This window comes from Triturus cristatus, chromosome 1_1, assembly GCF_964204655.1.
Source record: "Triturus cristatus chromosome 1_1, aTriCri1.1, whole genome shotgun sequence".
Taxonomy (NCBI): Eukaryota; Metazoa; Chordata; class Amphibia; order Caudata; family Salamandridae; genus Triturus; species Triturus cristatus.
In genome coordinates this window covers 417,355,928-417,368,589 of record NC_140579.1, presented here as the reverse complement: position 1 = coordinate 417,368,589, position 12,662 = coordinate 417,355,928, and positions in this window count along the sequence as shown.

Sequence of the window (12,662 nt, the reverse complement as noted above, 5' to 3'; positions counted from 1 at the left end):
CAGCACCTCTCTTGCCTCTTTATGCTCCTCTCTTGCCTCTTTCTGTATCTTTCTTCTTCTTTCTGCCCCTCTCTTGCCTCTTTCTGTACCTCTCTTGCCTCTGACTGTACCTTTCTTGCCTCCTTCCTCTCTTCTCTTGCCTCCTGCTGTACCTCACTTGCCTCTTACTGCACCTCTCTTGCCTCTTTCTAACCTCTTACCTCTTTCTGCACCTCTATTGCCTCTTTCTGCACCTCTCTTGCCTCTTTATGCACTGTTCTTCTTCTTTCTGCCCCTCTCTTGCCTCTTTCTGCCCCTCTCTTGCCTCAATCTGCACCTCTCTTCCCTCTTTCTGCATCACACTCTCTTCTATCAGCACCTCTCTTGCCTCTTTATGCACCTCGCTTGCCTCTTTCTGTACCTTTCTTCTTCTTCTGCCCCTCTCTTGCCCCTTCTGTACCTCCCTTGCCTCTTTCTGTACCTTTCTTGCCTCCTTGTGCTCTTCTCTTGCCTTCTTCTGCACCTCACTTGCCTCTTTCTGCAGCTCACTCTGTTCTTTCTGCACCTCTTGTGCATCTTTCTGCACCTCTCTTGCCTCTTTCTACACCTTTCTTCTTCTTTCTGCTCCTCTCTTGCCTGTTTCTGCCCCTCTCTTGCCTCTTTCTGCACCTCTGTTGCCTCTGTCTGTACCTTTCTTGCCTCCTTCTGCTCTTCTCTTGCCTCTTTCTGCACCTCACTTGCCTCTTTCTATGCTTTTCTTCCTCTTTCTGCACCTCTCTTGCCTCTTTCTAAGCTCTTACCTCTTTCTGCACCTCTCTTGTCTCTTTCTGTACCTCTCTAGCCTCTTCCTGAACCTCTCTTGCCTCTTTCTGCAGCTCACTCTCTTCTTTCTGCACCTCTCTTTCCTCATTCTGCACCTCTCTTCCCTCTTTCTGCACCTCACTCTCTTTTATAAGCACCTCTCTTGCATTTTTATGCACCTCTCTTGCCTCTTTCTGTACCTTTCTTCTTCTTTCTTCCCCTCTATTGCCTCTTTCTGTACCTCTCTTGCCTCTTTCTACACCTTTCTTGCCTCCTTCTGCTCTTCTCTTGCCTCCTTATGCACCCCACTTGCCTCTTACTGCACCTCTCATGCCTCTTTCTAACCACTTACCTCTTTCTGCACCTCTCTTGCCTCTTTCTGCACCTCTCTTGCCTCTTAATGCATCTTTCTTCTTCTTTCTGCCTGTGAGAAGTTGGCCTGGTATATGCTGGTCACTAGGTAAAGTGGCCACCTTGTACCAGTACAAATCGACTCTTATGGTAGATAGGTTTAAGACAACCTTTTAAAGAAAGCTATCCTAGTGGTAGCTGTGGAGATTAGCCTTCAGGCTAAGTCTCAGAGGAATGTAAAGCAGCTTGTTTTACCTTATAATCTCGTGATTCACTAAATGAGAGGACTCCACAGAGGTATATATATAAAATATATATGTATTTATTACTAGACACACTCTACTAATCTCTTTATGAGATTAGAAGTCAAGGACATATGCACAAATCAACATTTCACAACAAATTAAGCACTTCTATGGCTGGGTCCCTAGGGGCGTACCAGACCATATTCTAAAAAAGAGGTATAAGAAGAACGACTTGAGAAGGGAGAAGGCCTATGGTCTTCAGAAGCCCTGGGGCCTCACTAATCCACCCAAGGCAGGTAAGTAAAGGACCCACGGGAGATGCATGCAGTGTGAGAATGCAGTCACGGATACCAATAGACTTCAAAGGAGCAAGTCGTGGTTGGAATTTTAACGTTTTAGGATACTTCAGGAGAGTCTACAAGCAAGTCACTTACAGGGTAAGTAGTTTTAGAGCCAACACACACAGGAGCACCGGAGTACTCGAGTTAACTCACACAGGGAAGCCGCATGCATAGGTGTTTTTTGGTGTCAGGTTGCGGCGTCGTTTCCAATGGGAGCCAAAGAAGACTTGCTGCTTGTGAAGACAGGAGAAGCGTCCGCTGGAATCCAAGGCTGGATTCTGACGAAATAACACCTGAAAGCAGTGGAGACAGTGTTCAAAGTCACTAGCCCGTGACCCGGGGCCAGGAAACTGGATGCCCACAGATGTCGGGGGATTTCAGGTAATCACCCGTGTCTTGACACTTCACCCACGAGGTCCAGGAGGCATCGACGATGACCAGGAGCTGGATTCGGAGTTTCCCACAAAGTCTGCAGCTTACTGAGGTATCGGCAACCGGATTGTAGCCAACAAGCCTTGGCAACAGCAAGTCTCGTGGAATGTGAATAAAGTCAGCGGTGCAGACCAGCAAGGTCTGAGGGACTCACTCAGTGAGGGTAAGTCAGGGCAGGCCTGGAGCAACCAGAGGAGCCCTTTTGTTCTGTGGAAAAGTCTTCAGGGGACCCACAAGCCAACTGGCAAGGGATCGCAAAGACGCCTTGTGAGGATTCACTTCACAGGAGCCCACGGTCACTCGGGATGAGGTAGGCCTCTGATTTTCGAGGGAGATACTGCTGGAGGCATGGGCCGCATGTGGTCCAAAGAACAAGTTGTAGAACGTCGTGAAGGGGTTGCACTTGACAATAGTGCACGGTACCCGGGTATTGCTGTTCCTCATTGTGAGAAGTTGGCCTGGCATATGCTGGTCACTAGTTATAGTGGCCACATTGCACAAGTCCAATTCGACTCTTATGGTAGATAGGTTTAAGACAACCTTTTAAAGAAAGCTATCCTAGTGGTAGCTGTGGAGAGCAGCCTTCAGGGTAAGTCTCAGAGGAATGTAAAGCAGCTTGTTTTACCTTATAATCTCTTGAATTACCAAATGAAAGGATATCAAATATATATGTATTTATTTCTAGACACACTCTACTAATCTCTTTATGAGATTAGAAGTCAGGAACATATGCAAATATCAATGTTTCACAATAAGTTAAGCACAAATATGGCTGGGGCCCTAGGGGCGTACTAGACCATATATACGCTGTCCGGTTTTAGGTTTAAACCTATAATAACTGATAAAACCCCACTGAAAGAAAATTAGCCCTCAGCAGTGAAAACAGATAAACACTGAAAAAACACCTGCACAACCACAAACTAAATGCCATTCAAAGAAAATAAAAGAGAGTGACAGTCATTTTTAGGTCTCGCCTGACCCAGCGCATGTGCTGGTCTGGCGAGACTTATTGAGAGGGCTCCAAAAAATACTACCAGGCCAGCCTAGAGCTACAGTGCATGTGTGTGGGGGCACGCGCGCCTCACTTTCGTGGCCGCTTTTATGTTTGATCGCGATCACTTTCGTGGCCGCACGGCCGCTTGGCATAGCCAATAGGTCTCGCTTTTGGGACCTTATAAGTATTTAGTTATGCAACTGTTGCATGGCTAAACACTTATAAGGTCCCAAAGGCGAGACCTTTTGGCTATGCCAATGCTTGTTTTTCTTCCTGGAGGGGCCAATACAATGGAACTTTGGTATACAAGCTAGCAGTAAGAAAGACTGGGCTAACATTATTCTGCTTGGGTTTTGTTGTTTAGGGACGCCACACAAATATTGTTTCTTCTTCCTTTTTCTTTTTTCAGTTTTGTGGTCTTTGGTCGAAAGATGCAGGGTTTAGAAGCATGTTTTAGGTCTTGTTTAATTCTTTTATATACTGTAGAGAATCAGGAACTATCAAAACCATATTTAATATTTTGGCTACGTTTGATTCTTTCACTGATAGGTAAAATGGCTGGTTTCATAAGAATCTTCCCTAATATGTGTCAGCACATTTACTCACAGAGAATGGGTAAAAACCCTTAATACATCAGCCCCAAGTTTCTAGTGAGTCAGTATTGATGGTAGGCGAATTACCAACACCTCAGGCTTTAAACATTCAATGCAAGGTATAGTAACAAGTATATGTGAAAAGAGCGCTATCGCCAACCATCTGGAATAGTGGTGAAAACATAACACCAGACTTTTGGAAAACATGGAACGCAGTGTCACTTGGAATACTCTGTAAAAAAGGTTCTTTCCACGTTCAACAAAGATTGGAGTGATATTGTTTGTATTTGCAGTGATTCAGCTACGTATATGAAAAAGTTGTGTGATGGCCTGTCAAAATTGATACCTGAGCTGAAGATCCTTGCCAGAAGTTAGATGGTATGCTGAAAGCATTTTTACAATCTTCAGGGTTATTTAGGAATGCTATTGACTTTTTATTCCATTCTGGTGCACTGTTTTCTTATGCACAGGAACTAAAACGCGAATATTTCTCATTTCGTGCTTTGTGTGGCATCAAAGAAAGAGTCATCCCAACTGTTTCCCTTAGCTGATGGTTCTCAGTCCAAGGGGCTATGAATGCTATATTATCCATGTGGCAACTGTTCACAAAATGTTTGCTGAGTGATGATACTAAAGGCTAGAAATGTGAGGAACTTCGGTTGCATATTGACAGTGATGTGGAAAAAAGTACACTCTACTGCATTCTTTACAGGAAAACATGATTGCTGTAGTGAACATAATAAAAAACTAGAGTCTGAAAACACCCTTGTCTGCCACGTGTTCAGCATAATTGGTGTAGATGTGTAACATCTCCTTAAGAGTAGGCTGGGTGACACCTTTAGTGACTTTGGCACTGCAACATGTTCCATGTTAGAGTGCTTGCCACTTGGTAAGCTAAGCAATGTTGAAGAGCAATTCAAGAACTTTTATTTTACAATGTATGAGATGATGCATAGAAATGTCCCTTCACCAACCATGGCATTTGAGGTCAATGAAACCTCACAGTGGTACTCTGTATAAATTCTAGATCCCTTCCATAAAGGGGCATTTCCTCTGTAGTTTCAAAAGTGCTGCTTCATTTTTGAACGCTTCAATAACTCTGCGGGCATAAGCGCCCAACTCAACACAAATATTGCAGAACCTGCCCTGAGAATCGCAATCTCCAAGTACACCAGTATTGGCATGGAAAGCTATGTCAGTGGCCAGAGTTAAGAAATTGTGTACTGGATGTTTTGACGTTGCCAGTCTCCAGTGCCAATGTTGAGATGGCCTTTTCACAGAAGGTTACATGGGAAGGAACGAGCGAGCACACATGACCACAGACTCACTGAAGAAGTATTGTATGGTGTACCACAATAAGTTTAATTAGCAAAAATCTATTTGGACCTCATATACACTATAGGTACACTGTCTATATACCATGCGCTATCAGTGCAAATAGCAAGCAATAATAAAAGCAAAACACCGGAAAAACACTGTTTCTGTTGTTTTTAATGGCGTGAAAATGTGTAACCACTGATAACCACTGTTTTTTAAGACATTGAAATTACTTGAAAACACTGAACAAAACCCACCAGAATTTACCAAAAATAGAAATTGAAAACAGGAAAGCCTAACCATATACTAAAAAAGAGGTTTAGGAAAGTCAACTTGCAAGGGGACAAGGCCTAGGACCTGTAGAATCGCTGGCGCTTCACTAATCCACCGAAGGCAGGTAAGTAAAAGACCCACGAGAGACGAGTGCAGTGTGAGACCACAGCCGCGGGTTCCCTATTGGTTTCAATGGAGCAAGTTGCGGTTGGATTTTTAAAGTTTAAGGGTACTTCTAGGGACTCTACAAGCAAGCCACTTACAATGTAAGTAGTTTGAGGGCCAACACCCACAGGAGCACCGGAGTGCATGAGTTACCTCACCCAGGGAAGCTGGGTGCATAGGTGTCTTTTGGTGTCGGGTCACGTCGTCGTTTTCTATGGAAGCCGAAGAAGTTTTGCTGATTGTGAAGACTGAAGGAGTGTCCGGTGGAATCCAACGCTGGATTCAAGATGAAGAAGACCTGAAAGCAGAAGGGACAGTGTTCACAGTCACTTGCCAGTGACCCGGGGCCAGGAAGAAGGATGCCCACAGAAGTTGGGTGATTTCAGGTGATCAATGGTGTTTTGACTCTGCAGCCACGAGGTCCAGGAGGCATCGACGATGGCCTGGAGCTGGATTCGGAGTGCGCTATGAAGTCTGCAGCTTACTGAGGTGTTGGCAACCGAATTGGAGCCAACAAGCCTTGGCAAAATCAATTCTTGTGGAAATCAAAGACAGTCAGTGGTGCAGACCAGCAAGGTCTGAGGGACTCACCCAGCAAGGGTAAGTCAGGGCAGGCGTAGAGCAACCAGGGGAGCCCTTTGATTTGATGAACAAGTCTTCAGGGGACCCACAAGCCAGCCGGCAAGGGATCGCAATGACACCTCATGAGGATTTGCTTCACAGGAGCCCACGGCCACTCGGGATGAGGTAGGCCTCTGATTTTCAAGGGAAATCCTGCTGGAGGCTTGGACCACACGTGGTCCAATGCACAATTTCGTAGAACGTTGTGAAGGGGTTGCACTCGACAATAGTGCACGGTACACGGGTATTACGGTTCCTCGTCACTCGTGGGGTCCACTCACCTCAGCTCTGCTGGGGACTCATAATGGCCGTCCAGAAGTCAGGAAATCCACTTCTGGAGCTACAGGGACTTCGGACTCTGGTGGGAGCGGGAAAGTTTGCTTGATTCAAGTTTTTGGTGCCTGCCAAGCAGGGGAGTCACTCCTTGACTCCAAGGGAGATTCATCCATCTTCCAAAGGTAGTGGAACGTCGACGGGCCAGGATTCTTCTTGTAGAGCGTCATCCAGGGATATCTGATTTGCAATGGCAAGGATTCCCTATCTAATACTAAAAGAAAGGGAGGGACTAGCTCTATGACCACTCCTCTAGGAGGGTCAGGGGGGTGGGTGGCTACACCCACTTCCCTTTGTCCAGTTTCGCACCAGAGCAGGGGCTGGTAGCTCCTGAACCGGTTTGAGCTGGCATATGCACAGAGGAGCCTACTGCTCCCCCAGTGCAGGACTTCAAAGCACTCTAAGAGTGCACCCACCCAGCCCCAATACACTAAATACTGTCTGGAAGGTGGTGACACCTCCCTGTGACAGGATGCCTATTGTTGGGCCTCCTCCACTGCAAGTTTCAGTCAGCAGCAGGAGGGCAGCCTAGTGTCTGTGCTGGTGGCATCCATTTTGTGATGACAGGGCTCTTTCAGATTTCTACCGTGTTTCCACAGTGAGTACATGTCGTCCCCTCTAGAAGGGTGGGATCATACTCCCACACCAGTTAGTGGTGTGGGGCTATGATTCCAAGTTGTTTGACACCAAACACGACATGTTTTGATGCAGTCATTCCAAAGTTAACATTTACCGGGAGGTTATAATGCACTTAAGAGTATATGGTTTATCCGCATCCACAAACAGCCACAGAGAATAGACTCTGCCAGTTGTAGAGTTGCCCTGCTCAGGCAGAGGCACCCCTTCACATTGTAAACCAAGCACCGTGCCCTCAGGATTGATAGGGCCTGCCTTAGGGGTGATTGATAGGTTTATATGTGTGTGTATGGTGAGATATAGGAACCTATACCTCTGTGAGGAGTGCTAACACTACCTCACCCAGGCTGCAGTAGCAGGCCTGTGGTGTCAGATTTAGTCTGCTTCCCAGGTGTGGCATAATACATGCTTCAGCCCCTGGTAGGCCTGTAAAGTACCTATGCCCTTGGTACCTAAGGTACCATATACTAGAGGCTCATAAGGCATCACAGTATCCAATCACTAGTGCATCTAATATGACCTACACGTTGTTTAGAGAGAACAGAGAGACTGATTAGTCAAGGAGTGACTCCCCTGCTTGGCAGGCACCTGAAACTCTAATCAACGGTTGCAAACTTTCCCACTCCGGCCGGAGTTCGAAGTCCCTGCGACCCCAGAAGTGGATTTCCTGACTTCTCGTTGGCCATTTTGAGTCTCCATTGAAGCTGTGGCGTCTGGACCTACGAGTGACGAGGAACTGCAATACCTGGGAGCGGTGCACTATTGTCGAGTGCAACTCCTTCACGACGTTCAACGAACTTGTGCTTTGGACCACTTGTGGCCCAAGCCTCCAGCCGGTTTTGCATCAAAAATCAGTCACCGCAAGCAGCAAGTCTTCTTTGGTCTCCATAGAAAACAGCGACGCGACCCAACACCAAAAGACACCTATGCACCCGGCTTCCCTGGGTGAGGTAACTCGTGCACTCCGGTGCCCTAGTGTGTGTTGGCCCTCGAATTACTTACCTTGTAAGTGGCTTGCTTGTAGACTTTAAAAATCAAACCGCGACTTGCTCCATTGTAATCAATAGGGAACCCGCGTCTGTGTTCACACACTGCACGCGTCTCCCGTGGGCCTGTTACTTACCTGCTAACACTGCAGTCTTGAAGCACAAGTGATTCTACAGGCCCGAGGCCTTGTCGTTTTGCAAGTCAACTTTCCTAACCCATTTTTTTTGTATATGGTCTGGTACGCCATTAGGGCCCCTGCCATATTTGTGCTTAACTTATTGTGAAACGTTGATATTTGAATGTGTTCCTGGCTTCTAATCTCATAAAGAGATTAGTAGAGTGTGTCTAGAAATAAATACATATATATTTGATATATATACCTGTGTGGTGTCCTTTCATTTGGTAATTCAAGAGATTATAAGGTAAAACAAGCTGCTTTACATTCCTCTGAGACTTAGCCTGAAGTCTGCTCTCCACAGCTACCACTAGGATAGCTTTCTTTAAAAGGTTGTCTTAAACCTATCTACCATAAGAGTCGAATTGGACTGGTGCAAGGTGGCCACAATAACTAGTGACCAGCATTTGCCAGGCCGACTTCTCACACCAGCTGTTAGGTCAAATGTACTCAGATATTTGGCTGAGGCCAAAGTATCAATGAGCTCATCTGCCCTGGGAATTGGATAGGGATACGTCCTGGTGACTGCATTGAGGCATCTGTAGTCTACACAAAACCTCATTTCTTTCTTACCACCCTGGGTATGAGGTTTAGGCACAGGGACTACTGGACTAGCCCAAGGGCTATCTGAAGGCTCAATCACACCTAGTTCCAACATTTTCTGGACTTCAGTCCTGATACAGTCCCTGACATGGCCAGGTTGCCTGTAGATTTTTCTCTTGACAGGCAGACTGTCTCCAGTGTCCACCTCATGGGTGCACCAGGAAGTCTGACTAGGGGTCAGGCTAAACATATGTCTGAACTGCTGCAGAACTTGTCTGCATTCAGTTTGCTGATGGTCAGTGAGGCTGCTTGACCAAGCAACACCATCTACTGACCCATCATCAGGGTTCTGTGAGAGCAGGTCAGAGAGAGGGTCACTCTCCTCCTCCTGTTCCTCATCAGTTGTCATGAGCAAGCCCATGTCACCCCTGTCAACATATGGTTTCAATCTGTTGACATGGAGCACCCTAAGGGGGTTCCTGGGAGCTCCAAGATTCACCAAGTAGGTGACTTTTGTATGGGGGCCACTCCACTTATCTTAGAGAGCTGCTGGGGCCACAAGCTCCAACACCCACACTTTCTGTCCTGGCTGGTATATAGTCAGCACAGCCTTTTGGTCATGCCAAGCTTTTTGTAGTTCTTGGCTTGCCTCCAGGTTTTTGGTTGCCATCTTCATGTATTCAGCCATCCTGGAGCGGAGACCAAGTACATAGTTCTTCACATCCTGTTTGGAAGGTTTGAGAGGTAACTCCCAGCCCTCCTTCACCAAACATAATGGACCTCTTACATGGTGTCCAAACAGAAGTTCAAAAGGGCTGCAGCCAACCACCTTCTGTGGGACCTCCCTGTATGCAAACAGAAGGCAGGGAAGTAAAAGGTCTCATTTTTGCCAAAGCTTTTCTGGGAGGCCTTTAATCATTCCCTTTAGGGATTTGTTGAACCTTTCAGCTAACCCATTGCATTGTGGGTGATAGGGAGTAGTGAACTTGTAGTTTACACCACACTCCTTCCACATTGCCTTTAGATACCCTGACATGAAGTTGGTTCCTCTGTCAGAAATAACCTCCTTAGGGAAACCCACTCTGGAACAAACTCCAATGAGGGCTCTTGCCACCACAGGGGCTGTGGTGGTCCTGAGGGGAATTGCTTCTGGGTACCTGGTGGCATGATCCACTACCACCAGGATAAACCTGTGCCCAGATGCTGTTGGAGGGCCAAGGGAACCAACAATGTCAATCCCTACCCTTTCAAAGGGTACCCCCACCACAGGTAGTGGTATAAGGGGGGCCTTTATTGTGCCACCTGACTTGCCACTGGCTTGGCATGTGACACAGGAGTGACAAAACTCCTTTGTGTCCTCTGACATGTGTGGACAAAGAAAATGTGGAACAAGCCTGTCCCAGGTCAAGTTTTGGCCCAAGTGTCCTGCCAAAGGGATATCATGTGCTAGGGTCAAGAGGAACCCCCTAAACTTCTGAGGTATTACCAACCTCCTGCGGGTCCAAGGGTAGGATCTCTAGCCTCAGAATATAGGAGTCAGTCATCCCAAATAAACTTTATGGGACCCACTAGCACTCCCAGCAGCCTCAGCAGCAGCCTGCTGTCTGAGGGGTTCAAGAGAGGGCAGCACTGTTGCTCCTTACTCAGATCTTCCCTGGAAGGTCCCCCTGCCCCCAAGAACTCAACCTGATCAGGCTCAAGTCCCTCTGGGGCAGTTCCTTCTTCAGGATCTGCTTCTCCTCCCTCAGGAGGGGAATCTGAGATCTGAGACAGAGGGGAAGACACTGCCTTAACCCTACTGCTCCTACTCTTGGGTAGCATCTGGTCCATATTTTCAGGATGCAGAGCTGGTTCAGCTTTATGCATTTTGGCCTGTGACCTGGTCACAGCAAATACCTCTGCAGGTATGCCCAGCATCTCAGCATGAGTCCATAACTCTACTTCAGACCAGGTTGAAGCCTCTAGATCATTGCCCAATAGACATTTGATAGGGAGGTCTGCACTGACTACTACCTTCTTGAGGCCAGTTACCCCTCCCCAGGAGAAATTCACAACTGCCAGACTATGGTTGGTCCTGACATTGCTTGCATTTGTAACCTGGTACATTTCGCCCAGGATGATCTGCTCAGGGTCCACCAGATCCTCTGCCACCATGGTGACACTAGCACCTGTGTCCCTGAATGCCAAAGCCTGTTTGCCATTTATTACAGGCTGCTGTTTGCATTTGCCCAGATTACTGGGGCTCACTAGGAAGGACTTATCAACGTCTCCCTCACAAACCAGCAATGCCTGAGTGGGTACTCTGACTAGGCCAGAGTCCACTTCAGAACCCAGGGTCAACCCTACTACACCCTTATTCTGATTACCACCTCCACCAGTAGATGCACTAGGGGGAACAGTTGCCTTAGGGGCAGGAGTGGTTGTGGTTTGGTCTTTGGACTTGTTACAGTCAGAAGTCCAGTGCCCTTTCTGTTTACAGAATTTGCACCAGGGCTTCTTTTCGCCTTTCCCTTTGTTAGACTGTGAATCCACACCAGATGCAGATTTTTGGGGCCCTTGTGAAGACTTCTGGTCTTTTGACTTATCCACACCTTTCTCAGCGCCTTTAGAATCCAGCTTCTTAGTGTCACCCCCTTGGTTCTGGGTTTTCTGCCTCACCCTGGTTCTGACCCATTTGTCTGCCTTCTTTCCCAATTCTTGGGGAGAGGTCAGATCAGAGTCCACCAGGTACTGATGCAACAACTGGTTTTGGCAATTATTAAGGATCTGTTCTCTCATTTTAAGATTATACAATCCCTTAAAATCAGTAACTCTACTACCAACCAGCCAACCCTCCAGAGCCTTGGTTGCACAATCTACAAAGTCAGTCAAGTCCTGAGCCTGTGCTTTCTCGGTGTCTCTGAACTTCAACCAGTACTGCTCAGTGGTTAAGCCAAACCCATCTATCAATGCACTCTTCAGGACTTCATAATCATTAGCATCCTCTTCTCTGACAGTGAGGAGCTTGTCTCTACCTTTATTTGAAAAGGAGAGCCACAAGATTTCTGCCCATTGCTTCTGGAGGGCCTGTTGTACTCCACAGGCTCTTTCCATAGTAGTTTTCCATTTGTGGCTATCATCCCCACTCTGGTAGGGAGAAACAACCTTTGACAGGTTCCTATGGTCTGGAATATATTCTCTGACTCTAGGGACACTGTTGCTGCCATCAGGGGGTTCTAACCTCTCTCTTTTAGAAGCTCTCTGGAGCTCAAAGGCTTCTTTGTCTATTGCCAACTGTTAGGTTTTGAGGGCAAATCTTGCTTCCTCATAATGCAGCAGTTTGTACATTCTTTCAGAGGAGGTCTCTCTTCTATTAAAGTATGAGTTCCTCTGTTGGACAGATTCTCTGCCAGAGTGATAGGAGTGGTCAGATTCCCTAGAAGGGGATCTAGGCCTCTCCTCCACTCTGTCAGCTCTCTTAGGGAGAATTCCTCTGTCCTTTTCAGATCCCTGTGGATCTGGCCCTTCAACCACAGAATCCAGGTCATCTTGATTTTCATCATCTGACTCAGACACTGTAATTGACTTACCCCATGATTCAGACCCCTTAGCTCCTAGAGCTAATCTAAGATCATCTGCTGTCAGACTTGGATTCCACCGGACACTTCTTCAGTCGCCGCAAGCAGCATGTCTTCTTTGGTCTCCATAGAAAACAGTGACGCGACCCGACACCAAAAGACACCTATGCACCCGGCTTCCCTGGGTGAGGTAACTCGTGCACTCCGGTGCCCTAGTGTATGTTGGCCCTCGAATTACTTACCTTGTAAGTGGCTTGCTTGTAGACTTCCTCGAAGTACCCTAAAACCTTAAAAATCAAAGTGCGACTTGCTCCATTGT